This window comes from Physeter macrocephalus, chromosome 12 (assembly GCF_002837175.3).
Source record: "Physeter macrocephalus isolate SW-GA chromosome 12, ASM283717v5, whole genome shotgun sequence".
NCBI classification, from domain to species: domain Eukaryota; kingdom Metazoa; phylum Chordata; class Mammalia; order Artiodactyla; family Physeteridae; genus Physeter; species Physeter macrocephalus.
In genome coordinates, this window is record NC_041225.1 from 17498646 (window position 1) to 17516798 (window position 18153).

At 41.5% G+C, this 18153-nt stretch overlaps 1 protein-coding gene across 8 annotated transcripts in view; it reads left to right on the plus strand.

The window, feature by feature from the left end:
• Positions 1 to 18153, plus strand: part of MRPL30 (mitochondrial ribosomal protein L30) — a 106269-nt gene that overhangs the window by 58767 nt on the left and 29349 nt on the right. For 4 of the 8 annotated variants that reach the window (XM_055088928.1, XM_055088929.1, XM_055088921.1 and 1 more), the window contains 2 exons: positions 14167 to 14454; positions 15625 to 15760. The gene's annotated coding sequence lies outside the window, so the exon portion shown is untranslated. Of the gene's footprint in view, positions 1 to 108; positions 248 to 837; positions 1834 to 9496; positions 10416 to 14166; positions 14455 to 15624; positions 15761 to 18153 lie in introns of those variants that run through there. The other 4 variants (XM_055088925.1, XM_055088927.1, XM_055088926.1 and 1 more) reach the window with 3 other exon arrangements.

The following is an 18153-nucleotide window of genomic DNA, read 5'->3' on the forward strand; positions in this document are numbered from 1 at the left end:
TTCATTTAGTTGTTTTTCTGGGGTTTTATCTTGTTCCTTCATCTGGTACATAGCCCTCTGCCTTTTCATCTTGTCTATCTTTCTGTGAATGTGGTTTTTGTTCCACAGGCTGCAGGAATGTAGTTCTTCTTCCTTCTCACCAGTAGAGTTTTAAGTGAAATCTTTGAAAGAAATTTTAAGACACCTCCGACACAAGTGCTTCCGGGAATGTAAGCATCTGAATTAATAATGGCCTTTGTTTAGGAAGGTAAGAAAGAATGGTACCATTAACTTAAAATAGTCACTTGATATCATGTTGCTGTGAAGTTGAGTTTCTATCTAAGTCTAATTAAGAAAATTGGAAATAAAATTTAACCATAAAAATTTAAGTTAATTCTATTCTTACCTTTATTTTGTCATTATAGTGAATTTCTGTCCAATTCTATTTACTAAAGGAGATAAAACATTTTTCTGTAAGTTGAAAAGTTTCTTCTAATAGTTCTTACGATTGTTGACTTGTACCTTAAGACCACAAATTTTTGTTGTAAGAAATTATATTTGTTAAAACGTTTGATGTAAAAACCTATGTTGTTTCACTTAGTGTTGTGAATCGTGTTTTTTACCAGAGAGCTGGATTTTACCCATTCCCCGTAGTCTAGTTCTGATTAACTTGGCAGTATAAAGAGACTCTTAGAATCAGGCACATGACCAATGGAGCTCTTCCTTATAAATATTTATCTTCAAAGGAAAACAATGCAACTCTAAAGATAAACTCTTCAAACTATGTAAATTTTTAAAAAGCAAAACTCATCAGAACAAATAAAAATACAGGCATAATTTTCTCTCTTCCATCTACAGACAGGCAAAAAAGGAATTTAAAAAATGAACCAAAAAGTCAGACAGTGAAACTATCAAGTAAACTCAGGATGCTAAGAAAGCCTATCAAGATTATAGAAGCAGCAGAAACCAGCAAAGCCCTAAACTTCTCTAAGCTTTGTGGATTCCCACGTGAGGCAGAGAGGCAGAGAGCATCACATCGACTCCCTCCTTGGCCCTTTGTGAAGTATCCTGTGCCTGCAGTGTGTGTGGGAAATACACGTGAGTGAATGAATGGACAGATTCTCATGACACAGATCACATGTAAAATTGAAGAATGGGGTTTGGGAGTGAGGGTGCAGACAGAAAACATATATCCAGAATCTGACCACTTCTCACCACCTCTGCTACCACCACGGTCCAAACCAGCATCATTGCTGGTCTGGATTGTTGTACCAGCCTCCTAACTGACCTCCCCCCTCCACTCTTGAAGTCTATTTTGGTGCCTTGTAAATATTTCCATAATTAAAGAAATTACATCAAATAGAAAAAAAAAGACATCCTAAAAAGTGAAAAACAAATCAACCTAACTCTATATCAAATTGAAAACTTAACTAACACATAGAGGAGAACTATTTCAAATGACTTAAAAACATGTCAGCGTGAGTACAGTTGACCCTTGAACAACATGGGTTTGAACTGCACTAGTCCACTTGGATTTTTTCCAATAAATTCTGGACCATTTTACTACACAACCCCCATTGGTTGAATCTGTGATTACAGAACCAAGGATAAGGAGGGCTGACCATAAGTTATAAGCAGATTTTCCACTGTGCAGAGGGTCAGCATCTCTTACCTCCCACTTTGTTCAAGCGTCAACTGTATGTACCACTAGTAGAATATATCCTATGAACATAAAAAAACCAGAAGGAAATCTTAAACTATATTAACAGTCTCATTAGCATAGTTATTTTGAAGCTATTATAATATATAAGTAATCATATTAATGTCATTAGGAACCAGGAAGAGCAAATTGTTGAAAACCATAGAAGCTGGGTGACGGGTACATGGGAATTTATTACGCTATTCTCTCCCCATTTTGTGTGTTTTAAACTTTCTATGACAAAGTTTTTTTTTTTAAGTTACCTTATTGGAGAGTCTTTCTTGTCTACTTATATTAAAAAGGCAACATACTCAGGCCTCATTCCGCGTCTCCCATTACCTTATTTTATTTACATCACTTATCACCACCTGACATTTCTTCCTCCCTCCTGTCCTCCTTCCCTTCCCTCTCCCCCCATCTCTTTCTCTCTCTCTCTCCCTCTCTCCCTCCCCCCCCCCGCCTATTCTCTCTCTCTCTCTCTCTCCCTCTCTCCCTCTCCCTCTCTCCCTCTCTTTCTCTCTCCCTCTCTCCCTCCCCCCCCCCCCCCCCGCCTATTCTTCTCACTAGAACATTTTTTTTCTCTGCTGTATCCTCCTCAGTACCTAGAACAATATGTGGTACCAAGCGGAAATTCAGTAAATACTTGCTGAGTGGATAAATGGTTGGATAAATGAATGAATGAGAAGTAAAGGAATTATCTAAATTATCTAGATAGAGTGTCCATATATCAACAGGTTCAGTTTCCTTTTACTGGGGAGGCAGCCTTTACTTTGCTCAATGTATGGCCTACAGGCCATAGGCATCAACATGGTCTGGGACGCCTGTTACACATGCATTATCTTTGGGTCTGGGCTCCTCATACTGAGCCTGTTGAACCAGAATCCTTGAGTATAAGGCCAAAGAATCTGCACTTAATGAGGATTCCCAGCTGACTCTTACACATACTGAAGTTTGGGGACCACTGCTTTAAGGGGCTTGGAATATGACCATGGACCTTACACTACTACACTACACTATCGTAAACACACAGGCCCTTCTTAATTACAGTCGCCTTTCAGTTAAACATAGCTAGTATGGCAGCTCATAATTAGTCTACTGGCTCTACAGCTCTGCTCCCACCCGTAGTTAAAGGAGTAAAAACGTTAAGTTCCCCTGCCTTGGACCATAAGTCACTGGAAATGATCACTTTTCAGTAGCCTCACCTTTCCAAATTTAGAACTAAACATTTTGGAAACACTTCTTCTTCATCATCACTCTATTAATAAAGACAGTTTGAATACTTTTTACAATGGCTTTTCATTTTTTTAGGCTGAAGTTTTTAATCTTTCCTTATTCAAGGTCCCTTACCATCTCACCAGCCTACCTTTCCAGCCTTCCTCTCAGAAATCCCCTTTTCCATTCCAGGCACACTGACCGACTTTCCATGTCTCACACTTTTCATATGTTTATGCCTCTGCGCCTTTACTCAAGTTATTCTTCCCATCCAGCAGGCTCTGCTCTGCTCTTACTAAAACACAAAGGCTTCTTCCACTGTCATGATCCCCCCAAAAGCCTTTTTGGTCTCAACGTGCTGACTAGATATGAAATCTTTCTTCTAAACTCCTCCCAGACTAGTATTTTTTTTTTCCAGACTAGTATTTTTTTTCTATCTACACTCATTTAATTCTGATTTACTGCCTGGTATGGACAATTTTCTCTTCATATGTCTTGCCTCCCAAAGCACTGTTCCATACATTCCCACTGATAACGCCTTCACTTGCTTGGCAAGTGGAATACACTCTTAATTATAGAAATAAGCAGCTGACTCATGACCAGGCTGGTCAGGAGAGCCCACACTGCTGTGACATATAATCATCACTCTTTCTGATTCATGACTGGGCTGCTGTTTTCGTGGACACCTTGCAAACAATGCTAAATGTCAATCAATGACTTAGCAATGAGGGCAAAAAGGCCCCCAGACAGGACAAAGGACAGCATGGTGGTGACTCTTATCCTACAGCACCTGTGGTGATTTGAAAGAGAAACTGGTTAGTTTTAAAGTTGAAAGTTTCCTAAAGAAACTTGCTTTGATTAAAAATTTAAAAATAGGAAAGTTTAGAGTCATTTCCAATTCAGTGCCCTTTTTCCAGTTCCAGGATATTATTTTCATAGACTCACTGGATCACTCTCTTTCCTAAGCACAAAGTCCCAACTCACTTTAACCCAATTTCATATTGGCATGAGCCCATGAACATCTTACATATGTTACACACACACACACACACACACACACACACACTCATCCATCTCCGAGTGAGGTCACACCACAATTTTGTTCCCATTCTTGTACTACAGTCTCCTTAGAAAATCAAAAGGAACCATTTTTGGTGCGAGGAGCCTTCAAGATCACGACTCAGAAAGTTTGCTGTGTTCCATTTCTTCCTGCATTAGCTCTATTCTTGGTTTCATTCAAGAAGCAGCTTATGTGTTTTACAAGATACAACAAGGCTAGGACTAACCTGGTTTGCGACCTTGCAGAGAAAATCTCCGCTCTCTGTTTGAGAAGGTATTCCGAACTCAGCAGCAACCTGTCAGGCTTTTACAAAGTGGTGGCCTTATTCCTAAAACATAGGTTTAAGTTCGAGAATCTGTTAGCAGGTCTCCGAGTACCTGGCTTCAATCTGCTGCCTTCAGTGTGGCTCTCCCGCTGTGGAGGAGCTTTTAAATGCCAGCATGCAGACTCACCTGCCTCTTCTCACCTTCATGCTGTACCACTGATCTGGGAGGAGCTTTATATATGCTTTAAAACCCTCTTTAAACCACTGACCTCATTAGGCCTGATTTATAATGGTACTTGGGATTTAGGTGGCTTTTTTTTTTTTTTTTTTTTTTTTTTGCGGTACACGGGCCTCTCATTGCTGTGGCCTCTCCCGTTGCGGAGCACAGGCTCCGGACGCGCGGGCTTCCCGTTGCGGAGCACAGGCTCCGGACGCGCAGGCTCAGCGGCCATGCAAGGCCCAGCCGCTCCGCGGCACGCGGGATCCTCCCGGACCGGGGCATGAACCCGCGTCCCCTGCATCGGCAGGCGGACTCTCAACCACTGCGCCACCAGGGAAGCCCTTAGGTGGCCCTTTTAATAAAAGGATTTCAAAGCATTTATTAACCACTATTAATTAATTAATCTAATGAACCCCCAAGGTGTACTGGAGGCATATATTTGGTGGACTGTTTCTGGGTATCTAAAATTGTGCTAGGCAAACAGCTTCTAAATTTGAGAACAAGAAACAGATACTTAGCCTAAAAAAGATAAATAAACAGGAAATACTAGCAGCTGCCATTCCTGGATTGGTTGTTTGACTGAAATGCTGAGCCTTCTGTCCTTTGTTCTTCATTCCACTCTCACATGATTCCCATACCAACATGTCACATAATCTGAATGGGTGACCTTGGCTCCTCGCTCCAATTCTGCCTCTGACAAGCAGATCCAAGAGTGTCTGCCTGCTCTTGGGAGGTCAATGCAAAGCCAGGGACTGGGAACATGGGTGCCAGGTTCCCAAACTTCCTGAGGAAATGGGAAAAAAGGATTTGGCCAAGGAGGAAAATTTCTTCAAGGATGGACTGTCTTCAAACTTCTGTCTAAAGGAAGAGATGGAGCACATTGTGCAGTTCCAGAAACAGGAAGTGGAAGAGATATTTTCGAAATAGGCAAAGCGCATTTCCCAGAGGGTAGTAGGGAATCTGACACGGGTCCTACCACCCGTGTGAGAAATTTCCAAGACTGTACACGTCCTTCCACTCATCCACAAAGTGAACAGAGATGTGAGGGAGACTGGGCAGGAGACAGGGAAGACAGAGGCCCTGAGTCAAGTGACTTTCCCGGCTCCCTGGCAATGGGTAAACCACACCTTCAAGGAAAACATGCCCTCCAGAAGCTGATCTCTGCTCTCCCCCACTGCACTCACTTCTGCCGGGACTGCCTTCCTGTTTGTAGAACAGCCTGCCCTTTTAAGTGGCCTCCAGCCTTGCATTCCAGGGAAGAAGGGTGGGGATGTCCTGAGCCAGTGACGATCCTGCTTCGACTATCAGGACCTGTTCCACCACCCCCATCAACGCTACGGTCAGTACCACTCTGTAAGAAGGCGTTTGGCATGGGTTCACCTGCTCCAGGGTAGCCCTCAGGAGCACCTGGGCTTCCACCAGTGGCAGTGGCAACAGCACGCTGACACTGTGCTCTTGGCCCTCCCAGTGCAGGGGCTTATGTGGGGCTTCCAGGCTAAGGGTAAGGAGAAAGTTCAAGAAAGGGAGAAGGAGAAGTGGACCAAGAATTAAGTTAGGTGAAACATACTAGGTAGAGGCTGAAGCTGTCCCTGGATGCTCCTAGAGAATAAAAGAAATAATAAAACATAGAAAGGACTGTTGAATGTGGAACTTACTTTATTCTTCTCCCTGTTTTCAGATAGTGGGGCTACAAGTCCTTCCAGGTATGAAGGTCTTAATGTCCAGGCTCTCTGCAATTTATCTATTTATTTAATAAATTTATTTATTTATTTATGGCTGCGTTGGGTCTTCACTGCTGCATGCAGGCTTTCTCTCGTTGTGGCGAGTGGGGGCTACTCTTTGTTGCGGTGCGCGGGATTCTCATTGCAGTGGCTTCTCTTGTTGTGGAGCATGGGCTCTAGGCGCGCAGGCTTCAGTAGTTGTGGCACGCGGGCTCAGTCGTTGTGGCAAAAAGCATATATCTCTAAGGTAAGGAGTACGCCCTGAGGCGTACAGGGTAATTGTTGAGAGGAAAGCAGAGGATGGAATAGGAGAAGAACACACAGGTAGCTGTCAGTTATTGGTGATATTTGAGTTTGGTGTGGGTCCACAAGTGTTCATTGTATTTTAAAAATAAACAAATAATAGAGGAAGGCCACAAATGGACTAATGGTGTGTTTCACAGACTAAGGTTTATGATTTATCTACTTTATGCATCTGATGTTAATGAAAAAATATATGTTAATTGCATTTGTAAACTGCAGCAACAACAAAATGTAATTTTAAAAAGCTATCAGGGCTTTTCGTTCTTACTCAGATGGCATAAGCCCACTACAGCCTATCTCACCCTCAGATTACAAGGAAAAACTGGACAAAATGCTGCCAGACAGCATTTCCTTAATAACCATTTCGATGGTTGTATTGTGGCTATGTAGGAGAATGTCTTTGTTTGTAAAAACCTCACACTAAAATATTCAAAAATAATGAAACATCATGTTGGCAACTTTCAAATGGTTTAGGGAAAAATGAGTTATTTGCAGTATTCTGTACATTTGAGATTGCAACTTTTCTGTAAATTTGAGATTGCTTCAAAATCAAAAGTCTAGGGAGTTCCCTGGTGGTCTAGTGGTTAGTCTTCGGCGCTTTCGCTACCATGGCCTGGGTTCAATCCCTGCTCGGGGAACTGAGATTCTGTAAGCCACGTGGCGCAGCCAGAAAAAAAAAAAAATCAAAAGTTTACATCAAAAAGAGTGAAAAAAATGTTAGAAACCAAAAAAGATAATTGCATGACACAGCAATGATTAAGGATTAGTACCCAAAATAATTTCTATCAATCAAAAAGAAAAAGAGATGCACTGAAATAAAAAATGAAAAAGAGCCATGAAGAAAAGAGGAGAAAAACCATAAATGAACATGACAAAATGTTCCACATCTTTAGTGATCAGGGGAATGCATATGCAAACCACAATGTAATAACATTTCACACCCTCCAGATTGGCAAAACATTTAAATCCTGACAATGATGGAGTATGTGGCAAGAGGAGCATTCATACATCACCAGTGAAAGTGTAATGGTTAGAATGACTTTACAAAACACTTTGGCATCACCCAGTATTAAATCCAGCGATTTTACAACAAGATAAATACCCTATTGATCAGCACTGTCCTGTAGAAATAAATGCAAGCTATATATGTAATTTTAAATTGTCTAATAGCTCATTTAAAAAAGTAAAAAGAATCAGCTGAAATTAATTTTAATAACATTTTAATTCAGCCCAATATATATCCAAATTTTTTTAATCATTTCAACATGTAATAGATATTAAAATATTATTAATGAAGTATTTAGAATTTTTTTCATACCAAGTCTTCAGTGAATAGTCTTAGACTTGCAGCACTTGGACTTGCTGTATTTTAGGTGCCTTGCAGCCACATATGTCTAATGGCTACTGTACTGGACAGCATAGCTCCGGAAACTTGACACGTGGAACAGGAGGCCTGTACGACAATGGCCGTAACAGCATTGCTCATAGTAGCAAAGTCTGGACAATCCAAATGTCCATCATCAGTGGAATTAATAAGTAAACTGTGTCACATACATACAAAATGGAATCCCAGACAGCAGTGAAAATAAATACATTACAGCTATAGGCATCAAGCTGTTTGTTTCTCAAAGGCAATATTGAGTAAAAGGACAACTTACTGAATGACGGATACAAAATGACTTCGTTGATATAAAGTTCAAAGGCAGGCCCAACTCAATGATGTATCATCTAGGGATACACACATGGTTCGTAAAAGTAAAAAGCAAATCAGAAGGGTGGTTAGTACAAAAATTCAGTCCACGATCCTCCTGGCGGTAATAGAGGAGAAGCTCCTTGGGGATTCCCCTAGTAGCAGTGAAGTTCTAGTTCTTTACCTGAGAGATAAGTGGATGGGTGTGCATTTTATTATTCTTTAAAGTATACATAAGCATTTTATGTAAATTATATTTAAATAGAAATAATTTACATTAAAGTGTGTATAGTGTGCCTCTGGCTGTGGGGGAATTGTTAAAGCATGAGAATATTGTATGAATATTTATTCATATGTATAACATATCTCTGAGAAAATAGTCAAGAACTGGTAAAATTAGTTGCCTCTGGATAGAGGAGTTGAGCGGCTAGAGGACAGGAATGGGAAGAAAATTTTCATAATATACCCTCTCGTATCTTGAATTGCGAAGTTCATGAATATTACCTAATCCATCAATCGATACATTTCTCTAATCCAATTGCTTGGCTCCCATCCCTGGGAATTCTGATTTAATAGGCCAGGACTGAGGACCCAGAAATTGCATTTAAATAAGGGAGGGGATTGTGATGCTGTAGGTCAAAGGACTACACTTTGAGAACCACCTCTACAGGCTTATTCATTCACAAACCCTCATTGCATGCTTATCGTGCGCTTGTCACTCTTCATCCATCATAAAAGGGAAAATAAACACAGGTATAGTTGCAGGTAAGAGCTCTGGAAATTCTCTCTGATTGCTTCTCATATTCTCATAGAAAAGGGAAGCAGATATCCACTTAGATTGTTCTGAGAACTAAGAAATAATGTATAAGATGGATGAGCCTTGAAAACACTACTGTTAAGTGAAAAGCCAGTCACAAAAGACCACATGTTGTATGATCCCATTGACATGGAATGTAAAATAGGCAAATAGAGATAGAAAGTAAATGGGTGTTTGCCAGGGGCTAGGGGCGTTAGTTAGGTAGTGGACAGTGACTGCTAATGTTTACCAAATTTCTTTTTGGGGTGTTAGAAATGTTCTGAAATTAGATGGTGGTATTGGTGACACAACTCTGTGAGTATACTAAAAAAAAAACCCAAAAAACCCTGAATCATATACATTAAATGGGTGAATTTTATCATATTGGAAATATATCTGAGTAAAGGTGTTTTTAAAAGTAAGAAAAGAAATACCATAAAATACCAGGTACAAGTTGGAGCCTAAGACCCACAATTATTATTTTTGGTCGTAACAGCAGTGGAATCGCTATGATATCACTATTATTAAGTCACATGATAATTACTTTTCAGATCCACCTCCTGGAGCAGATTGTATTTTCCCAGGACGGCCACACCATTGTATATCCCAACCCAAGTGCTCTTCTTATCTTGTGACATTGACAATCTTGCATCAAGAAGTCAGGTCCATGTTTTCTCTCCTCAAACCTCAGTGGACCCCTTTAACTTCCTCAACCAATGGAATGAAGCAGAAATAACACTGTGTGTCTTCCAAGGCTAGGCTACGAATAGCAATATAGCTTCCTCCTGGCTCATCTCTTGGGATGCTTGTCCTTGGAACCCAGTCACCACGTTGTGAGGAAGCCCAGGCCACATGGAGAGGCCGCCTGTGGGCATTTCAGTGGACACTGGCAGGCCCTCAACCTAGAGCCAACAGCCAGCCTCAGGCACCAGACATCAGATGATTTCCACATCCAGCCTTCAGAACATCCAACGGAGGCCCCAGACACTATGAAACAGAGACAGGACGTCTCTACTGCACCCTGTCAGAATTTCCGACCTACAGAAATTGAGATATAATAATTTGGTGACTTTGTCACACAGCTGTAGATAACTAACACATCCCCCTTACTAAACTTTGAGTTAGTGGCAAGGATTATGACTTAGTTATCTTTGAATTTCCAGCATCAGCCTTAGTGACTGGCTTAATAACTAATAAAACAAAATTTGAAGAAAAGTAACACTTGCCCGGTCTGTGGAATCCAGGCGAGGCTCTTACTTCAGAGGTATGAAATCAGTTCTCACCACAACATAATTTTCAAAACATCCTGGAAACTTCCAGCCATTTTATCTTGATATTAATATACCAAGATCTCAATATTAATATATCAAACCTCAGTGTATCAATGAGATTTGAAGTCAAATAGACCATCGTTCGAATCCCAGCTTTGCCACTTACTGGCTCTGTGACTTTGAATAAATTATTATCTTCTCTGAGCATACATAATTTCTTTGTTTACATCCTTTTCAAACACCTAGGAATGTAGAGCGAATTTTAAAGTGCATTCTAATCATCCGGGGATTGTGTTAACCTGCGGCTCCGATTCCGTTGGCCTGGGGTGGGACCCAAGATTCGGTATTTCCTACAAGCTCTCCAGTGATGCTGGGGATGCTGCTGGTCTGCACTGGGCTGTTTTGAATAGTGTATTAATCGTGTTTTCTATTTTCTGTATTTTATGACGTTTTGACATCTTAAAAAGCTTGCTGGCCAGAGAAAGACTGCTCCTCTCAGGGCTAGCAGTTCTTTGAGAAAGCAAACGGCTCAGCTGGGAGCGTGCCTCTCACCCACACAGCAACCAGTCCAAGCCCGTATTCCTCAATCACCACCGTTACCTAATTCACGCACGTGGAGCCAATCTTTCCCCGGCCCTAAATTATCCCAAGGCCAGATTCCAGGCAACTAGAGACCACCTCTAAAGACCAAAGCCCACAGAAATTATGCAAACTAGCCAATCCTACACTGTTTCCTCTGCCGCTTCCTTGCCGCCTTTCCCACAGAAAGCCCCTTGGAGGCTCTGACTCAGGCCCTCCCTTCGCTCTTGTCTTTGGCCTCCTGACCAAAACCTGGCGTTTCTCCCGTGGCCCTGAGTTGCGTGGCCTGCCTCTTGTTTCTAGGGGAACGGTAAGTACCATTCAACTTTTCTTACGATGGCACTGACCTCTCTCTGTCATCACTCAGTCACCTTTAGAAATTAAGACCCAGACACAGAATAAATAACAGGTCTGACATTGTTCTTGCTTTGTAAGATATCCTCCTTTTTTTTTATTTTATTTTTAATTTTATTTTTTTTTATATCCTCCTTTTAAACGTCTGTCTCATTCTACCTCTGTTTACATGTTAACAAAAATTTACATTGAGATCCCCATCAAATAAAAAGCACCTGGTCACCACCAGTGAGGCTATACATAGAGATGCTGAGAAAGGCCTGGTCACAGCATGGGCGGCGCCAGCAGGAAGGAGGATGCAGTGTCGGGGTCACGCGTGCGCTGGGTGAGGAGCAGGGACATGGGGGGATCCGAGTCCTCTTGGCAGCTCCCTAGCATGTCCGGCCTGATCTGCGCCTCAGCAGCTGGCTGACTGTGACCAGTGGCTTTGCTCTGGTGAACTGGTTCCTGGCTCCCCTGGGAACACGAGGAGAGAATAAAACGCCACCTGCTTTCGAGATCGCAGAAAGTCACAACCCAGTCCCATCTAGTTTTTGTTTGTTGGGCCGCGCTGCTCGGCTTGCAGGATCTCAGTTTCCCGACCAGGAATGGAACCCAGGCCGTGGCAGTGAAAGCACAGAATCCTAACCACTGGACCACCAGGGAAGTCCCGCATCTAGTTTTATTCTCTAAAGTTTCATTTGTGTTTCCAACATAAAGTAATTCCTTTATGTGCCTATAAATATGTCCTGTTTTTTTCTTTTTCCCCCAGAAGTAAGAACAAATCCTTCTTTTGAGTTATTCAGAGCTTCTAGGCTTTAGGGAGAAACGACACAAAAGAGTGTATGATCATGCTCTCAAATGCCTGAGGTGAAGCCATTAACCAGGTTCCTTTGATCAATTCCAGCAGCCTCCACTGTTTCCTGGGAGGATGGGAACTCATGGAGGAACAGCCCGGCTCTTTGCAGCACCCACGTGATGAGCTGTTTTGTTAGTGCCCCGTGCGTTCAGGCCGCGTTCATTCTACTCTACACGACCTGATAACACGGGGATACTGGGAGTTTTGCTTGTTTACTATCTCACACTCTGGAGCAAAAAATTTGAGGGATCTGGTTCACATTGTCTTCTCAAAGAGCTTTTACTCAGGGTCTTAAGTATTCCCCTTTTTAATTTCCCTATCACAAGAAATATAAATAAGTTATTGGAAGTATAAAATGTCTATTTGGTCTGTGCTAGAAAAACAGATTCAGGTCACATAGGGTAGTCAAACATAAGAGAAGTGGAGTTGCTTTGATTGGGCACTGCTTCAATATCTTAAAAAAAAAAAAAAATCCTCATGAGCTTGCTCTAAGGCAGCGTGGGGAAGGGGGTGGAGAAGGCTGCAGGGGAGGCTGACAGAGGGGGAAGCAGGATGGATTCACCCTGGTTGGATAGGCTGACTCAGCAAGTCAAAGGGGACTCAGCTCCATCTACCCAGCTAAGCCAGAAGTGGTGCACACCTCAATGAGGAATCTGGGTTTTGTTTTTTTTGTTTTTGTTTTGACTGCGCCATGCACAGCATGTGGGATAGAACCTGTGACCCCTGCATTGGGAGCACGGGGTCTTAACCCCTGGACCGCCAGGGAAGTCCCAGGAATCTGGGTTTTAAATAGTCCTGAAAAGCGAGAGGAGACTTTAGAGTCTTCAGATGGCTACACAAAACCACCTATCGGCATCCTGTTTCGTTCAGGTAATTCTGGAGAATCTGTGAGGCAATAATTCTCAGCCTTGGCTACACATTAGAATCACCTGGGAATGGGACTGGGTTTTTTTTTTTGTTTGTTTGTTTGTTTTTTCTTCCAGTTTTATTGAGATCTAGTGGACATACAGCACTGTGTAAGTTTAAGGTGTACAGAATAATGATTTGTTTACATGCGTCATGAAGTGATTCTCACGATAAGTTTAGTGAACATCCTTCATCTCATATAGGTACAGAATTAAAGAAATAGAAAAAATTTTTTCTTGTGATAAGAATTCTTAGAATTTACTCTCAGTAACTTTCATATATAACATACAGCAGTGTTAATTACGTTTATCATGCTGTACATTACATCCCTAGTATTTATTTACCTTATACCTGGAAATTTGTACCTTCTGATTGTCCCCATCCAGTTCCCCCTCCCCAACCCACCCCCTACCTCCACCTCTGGTAACCACAAATCTGGAAATCTGGTTTCTTTTTCTGTGAGTTTGTTTGCTTGTTTGTTTTTTCAGTATAATTGACCTAATTGAACTAACACGATGTTAGTTCCTGTTACACAATATAGTGATTTGATATTTCTATACATTTCATACTGATCACCAAAATAAATCTAGTTATGATATGTCACCATACAAAGATATTACATAGTTATTGGCTATATTCCCCACACTGTACACTTCATACTTGCGACTCGTTTATCTTGCAGCTGGAAGTTTGTACCTCTTAATCTCCCTCATCTACTTCCTTCCACCTCCTACCCCTCCCTGCTCTGGCAAACACATGTTTGTTCTCTGTTTCTATAACTCTGTTTTGTTATGTTTTTTCATTTGTTTTGTTTTTGTTAGATTCCACATATAAGCAAAATAATACAGTATTTGTCTTTCTCTGTCTGACTTACGTCCCTTATAATACCCTCTAGGTCCATCCATGTTGTAACAAATGGCAAGGTTTCATTCTTTTTTATGGCTAATATTCCATATATCAAAACCAGAATCTCACCAAAGCACATCATTGTGAAATGTCAAACATGTGACAAAGAGGAGATTCTACAAACTCTAGAGGGAAGAGGGGATATATCATATACAAAGGATTAAAATCAAAATGACCTCAGGCTTCTCAAGAGTACTCCTAGAAGCCAGAAGACCAAGAGATAAATGCTTTCAAAATTCTGAAAGAAAACTATTTCCAGACTAGAATTTTTTACCAGGCCAAATCACCAATTCATGTGAAAGTAGAAAAAAAGGTACTTTGGACATGAAAGGCCTCAAAAAATTAACCTCCCACTCACTTTTCTCAGGAAGCTGCTGGAGGATGTGCCCCATAAAAACAAAGGAGTAAGCTAAAAATGTGAAAAATGGGGAGGTGCAACATGGGAGAGCTGCAAAGGACTGACGGTGAAGCTGAAACTGCACAACTCAGACGGTACTCAAACCCACCAAAACTCAGATTGGGACTTGAACCCACAGGCTGGGACTCGAATCCACTGTTGTTTAATTGAGACCACACACCTGGTCTCAGGATTTAATGAAGCTCAGGTTCTTTATGTCTCATCCCAGAAGGAATTCAGCAAGAGGCAAAGTGATAGGTAAGAAGTGGATTTATTTAAAGAGATACACATTCCATAGACAGAATGTGGTCTGTCTCAAACGGCGAGAATGGCCCCGAAATACGGGGTGGTTAGTTTTTATGGGCTGGGTAACTTCATAGGCTAATGAGTGGGAGGGTTATTCCAACTATTTGAAGGAAGGGGTGGGGATTTCCAGGAATTGGGCCACCACCCACTTTTTGACCTTTTATGGTTGGAACTGTCATGGCACCTGTGGGTGTGTCATTTAGCTAATGTATCAATATTGCAATGAGCGTATAATGAGGCTCAAGGTCTACTGGAAGTCGAATCTTCTGCCATCTTGCACCTAGATGGTTCTAACCAGTTTATGTCGTATCCTCAAAGGCTATGCCAATAGCTTTATTGCTTTGCCAGGCAAAGGGGGACAGAACCAGCTGTTGCCCTTGAAACTGTGTGTCCCAACCCAGGAGGGTTTGGTGAGGAGTTTTATAGCAATGGTTCAAGGGCAGGATTGCTGATAAGGATCAGGGTGTGTGCAGGGCCTGTATTCCTTTAATCTGGTGTCAGGTGAGCTTCTGTGGTTGAGTTTCTCCTGTTGAGCTTCTGTGGTTCCTTTAATCTGGCTTCAGTTGGTCTCCTGATCTTCTCTGAAGAATGCTTCATCAAGTAGTTAGCATTTTCTATTTTGGGGGTGTTTTAGTTATGCAGAAGAGCTCAAAGATACTGTTATGTGTATCCCTTGAGACAGAACCAGGACCCTGCCCCAAGGCTGCACTGTTGTCTCTTGGCTGCTCCTCCCTTGTCTCTGCATCCCTTCCCTTCCCTGATTAGCAGCTGTTTGAAAGGGTTCCGTGCCCAGGAGCCCCACAGGGTCCTGCTTGGCTTCATGACTTGTTCAAGGGCAAGCATTGCAGCCAGGCTTAGATCACAAAATGACTTGGGCCAGAATGGTTTCTCTTATGTCAAAAAAAGAAAAGTGAAGTCTGGTTCTTTTCCTCCGGGGACCCCCTACCCTATCTGAAAACAGAAGCTGCATGAGGCTGCCCTGGTGATTGCAGGACTTTATTTACCCAACTGGTTCACACGTGGGTTCGTAACCAGTGCCTCCCAGTCCATTTCCATTGTGCCAGGGAAATGGAAATCTCCAAAGGTGTATTCCTGAGGTCTTCTCAGTCCTATTGTCCCTAGTGAGGTTCCCTTCACTGGATTCAGCCTTGAGAGTGGGTCTTGGAAGGCAGACGGTGGTGAGACAAGAAGGAAGCAGCCCAGGAGTTCAAGGACACTGATGGTCATGAGCAGGTTCCACAAGCCCCTGACACAGAAGGTAAGCACTTTACACAATCACCTGATGTCCGCCCTGCATCTGTACCTTGTGCACATGTGTGGCTGACTGCTATTCCCAACTAAATTTTATGATTTAACAGTTCCTGAGGGCAGAGACTCTGATATAGTGCTTCATATGTGGTGAGACCGTCATTTCCAAAACAAATTTTTGCTTGAAATAATGATAGTTGTTCTAGAATGACACTCTGTAAAGTGTTGATAGAAGGGGATGTTAATTACTTTTATAGCATACAACCCCTAGAACTAAATAATTTGTCAGTATAGTGGTCAATGTCCTTGAGGACAGCTCCAACTGAGGAATCACTCTCCAGTGGCCTGACTCTATTAGTCTTAATTAAGTGCCCCAAAGAAGGGGAGAGCTAAGCTGAGTTGGGGGAAATTGGACGTAGGAGATTGTGGTTCAGGGAAGGAGAGGAAGAGGTAAACTTAGATGTCAGAGAGACCTAGGATTAAGATAATGCTGCAAAGTTTAAAAGTGACTCTCCTGAAACTGAAACCGCACAACTCAGATTGGGACTCAAACCCAGTCTTTTTTTTTCTTTTCTTTTTAGGTGTATAGATGGTGCTTTTATTGTTATTATTATTTTTTTAATATATCTTTATTGGAGTATAATTGCTTCCAGGAAAAATACAAGGATGTCCACTCACACCAATTTTATCCAACATAGTTTTGGAAGCCCTAGCTATGGCAAACAGAGAAGGAAAAACAATTAGCTTTTTCTCTTTTAACAGATCTTTATTGGAGTATAATTGCTTCACAATACTGTGTTAGTTTCTGTTGTACCACAAAGTGACTCAGCCATATACATACATATATCCCCATATCCCCTCCCTCTTGGGACTCACTCCCACACTCCCCATCCTACCCCTCTAGATCATCACAAAGCACTGAGCTGATCTCCCTGTGCTATGCTGCTGCTCCCCACTAGCTAACTATTTTACATTCGGTAGAGTGGATATATGTCCATGCCACTCTCATTTCACCCCAGCTTCCCCCCACCCTCGTGTCCTCAAGTCCATTCTCTATGTCTACATCTTTATTCCTGCCCTGACATTAGGTTCATCGGAACTTTTTTTTTTTTAGATTCCATATATGTCTGTTAGCATACGGTATTTGTTTTCCTCTTTCTGACTTACTTCACTCTGCATGACAGTCTCTAAGTCCATCCACCTCGCTACAAATAACTCAATTTCGTTTCCTTTTATGGCTGAGTAATATTCCATTGTATATATGTGCCACATCTTCTTTATCCATTCATCTGTCGATGGACGTTTAGGTTGGTTCCAGGTTATATCAATTTACATTCCCACCAACAGTGCAGGAGGGTTCCCTTTTCACCACACCCTTTCCAGCATTTATTGTTTCTAGATTTTTTTGATAATGGCCATTCTGACCAGTGTGAGGTGATACCTCATTGTAGTCTTGATTTGCATTTCTCTTATAATTAGTGATGTTGAACATCTTTTCATGTGCCTCTTGGCCATCTGTATATCTTCTTTATTGAAATGTCTATTTAGGTTTTCCACCCATTTTTTAATTGAATTGTTTTTTGATACTGAGCTGCATGAGCTGTTTGTATATTTTGGAGATTAATCCTTTGTCTGTTGTTTCATTTGCAAATATTTTCTCCCATTCCGAGGGTTGTCTTTTCATCTTGTTTATGGTTTCTTTTGCTGTGCAAAAGCTCTGAAGTTTAATTAGGTCCCACTTGTTTATTTTTGTTTTCATTTCCATTATTCTAGGAGGTGGGTCAAAAAAGATCTTGCTGTGGTTTATGTCAAAGACTGTTTTTCCTATGTCTTCCTCTAGGAGTTTTATAGTGCCTGGTCTTACATTTAGGTCTTTAATCCCTTTGGAGTTTATTTTTGTGTATGGTGTTAGGGAGTATTCTAATTTCAATCTTTTACATGTAGCTGTCCAGTTTTCCCAGCACCACTTATTGAAGAGGCTGTCTTTTCTCCATTGTATGTTCTTGCCTCCTTTGTCATAAATTAGGTGACCATATGTGCATGGGTTTATCTCTGGGCTTTCTATCCTGTACCATTGATCTACATTTCTGTTTTTGTGTCAGTACCATACTTTCTTGATTACTGTAGCTTTGAGTATAGTTTGAAGTCAGGGAGCCCGATTCCTCCAGTTCCGTTTTTCTTTCTCAAGATTGCTTTGGATATTTAGGGTCTTTTGTGTTTCCATACAAATTGTAAAATTTTTTTTTCCAATTCCGTGAAGAATGCCATTGGTGGTTTGATAGGGATTGCATTGTATCTGTAGATTGCTTTGGGTAGTATAGTCATTTTCATGGTATTAATTTTTCCAATCCAAGGACATGGTATATTTCTCCATCTGTTTATGTCATCTTTGATTTCTTTCAT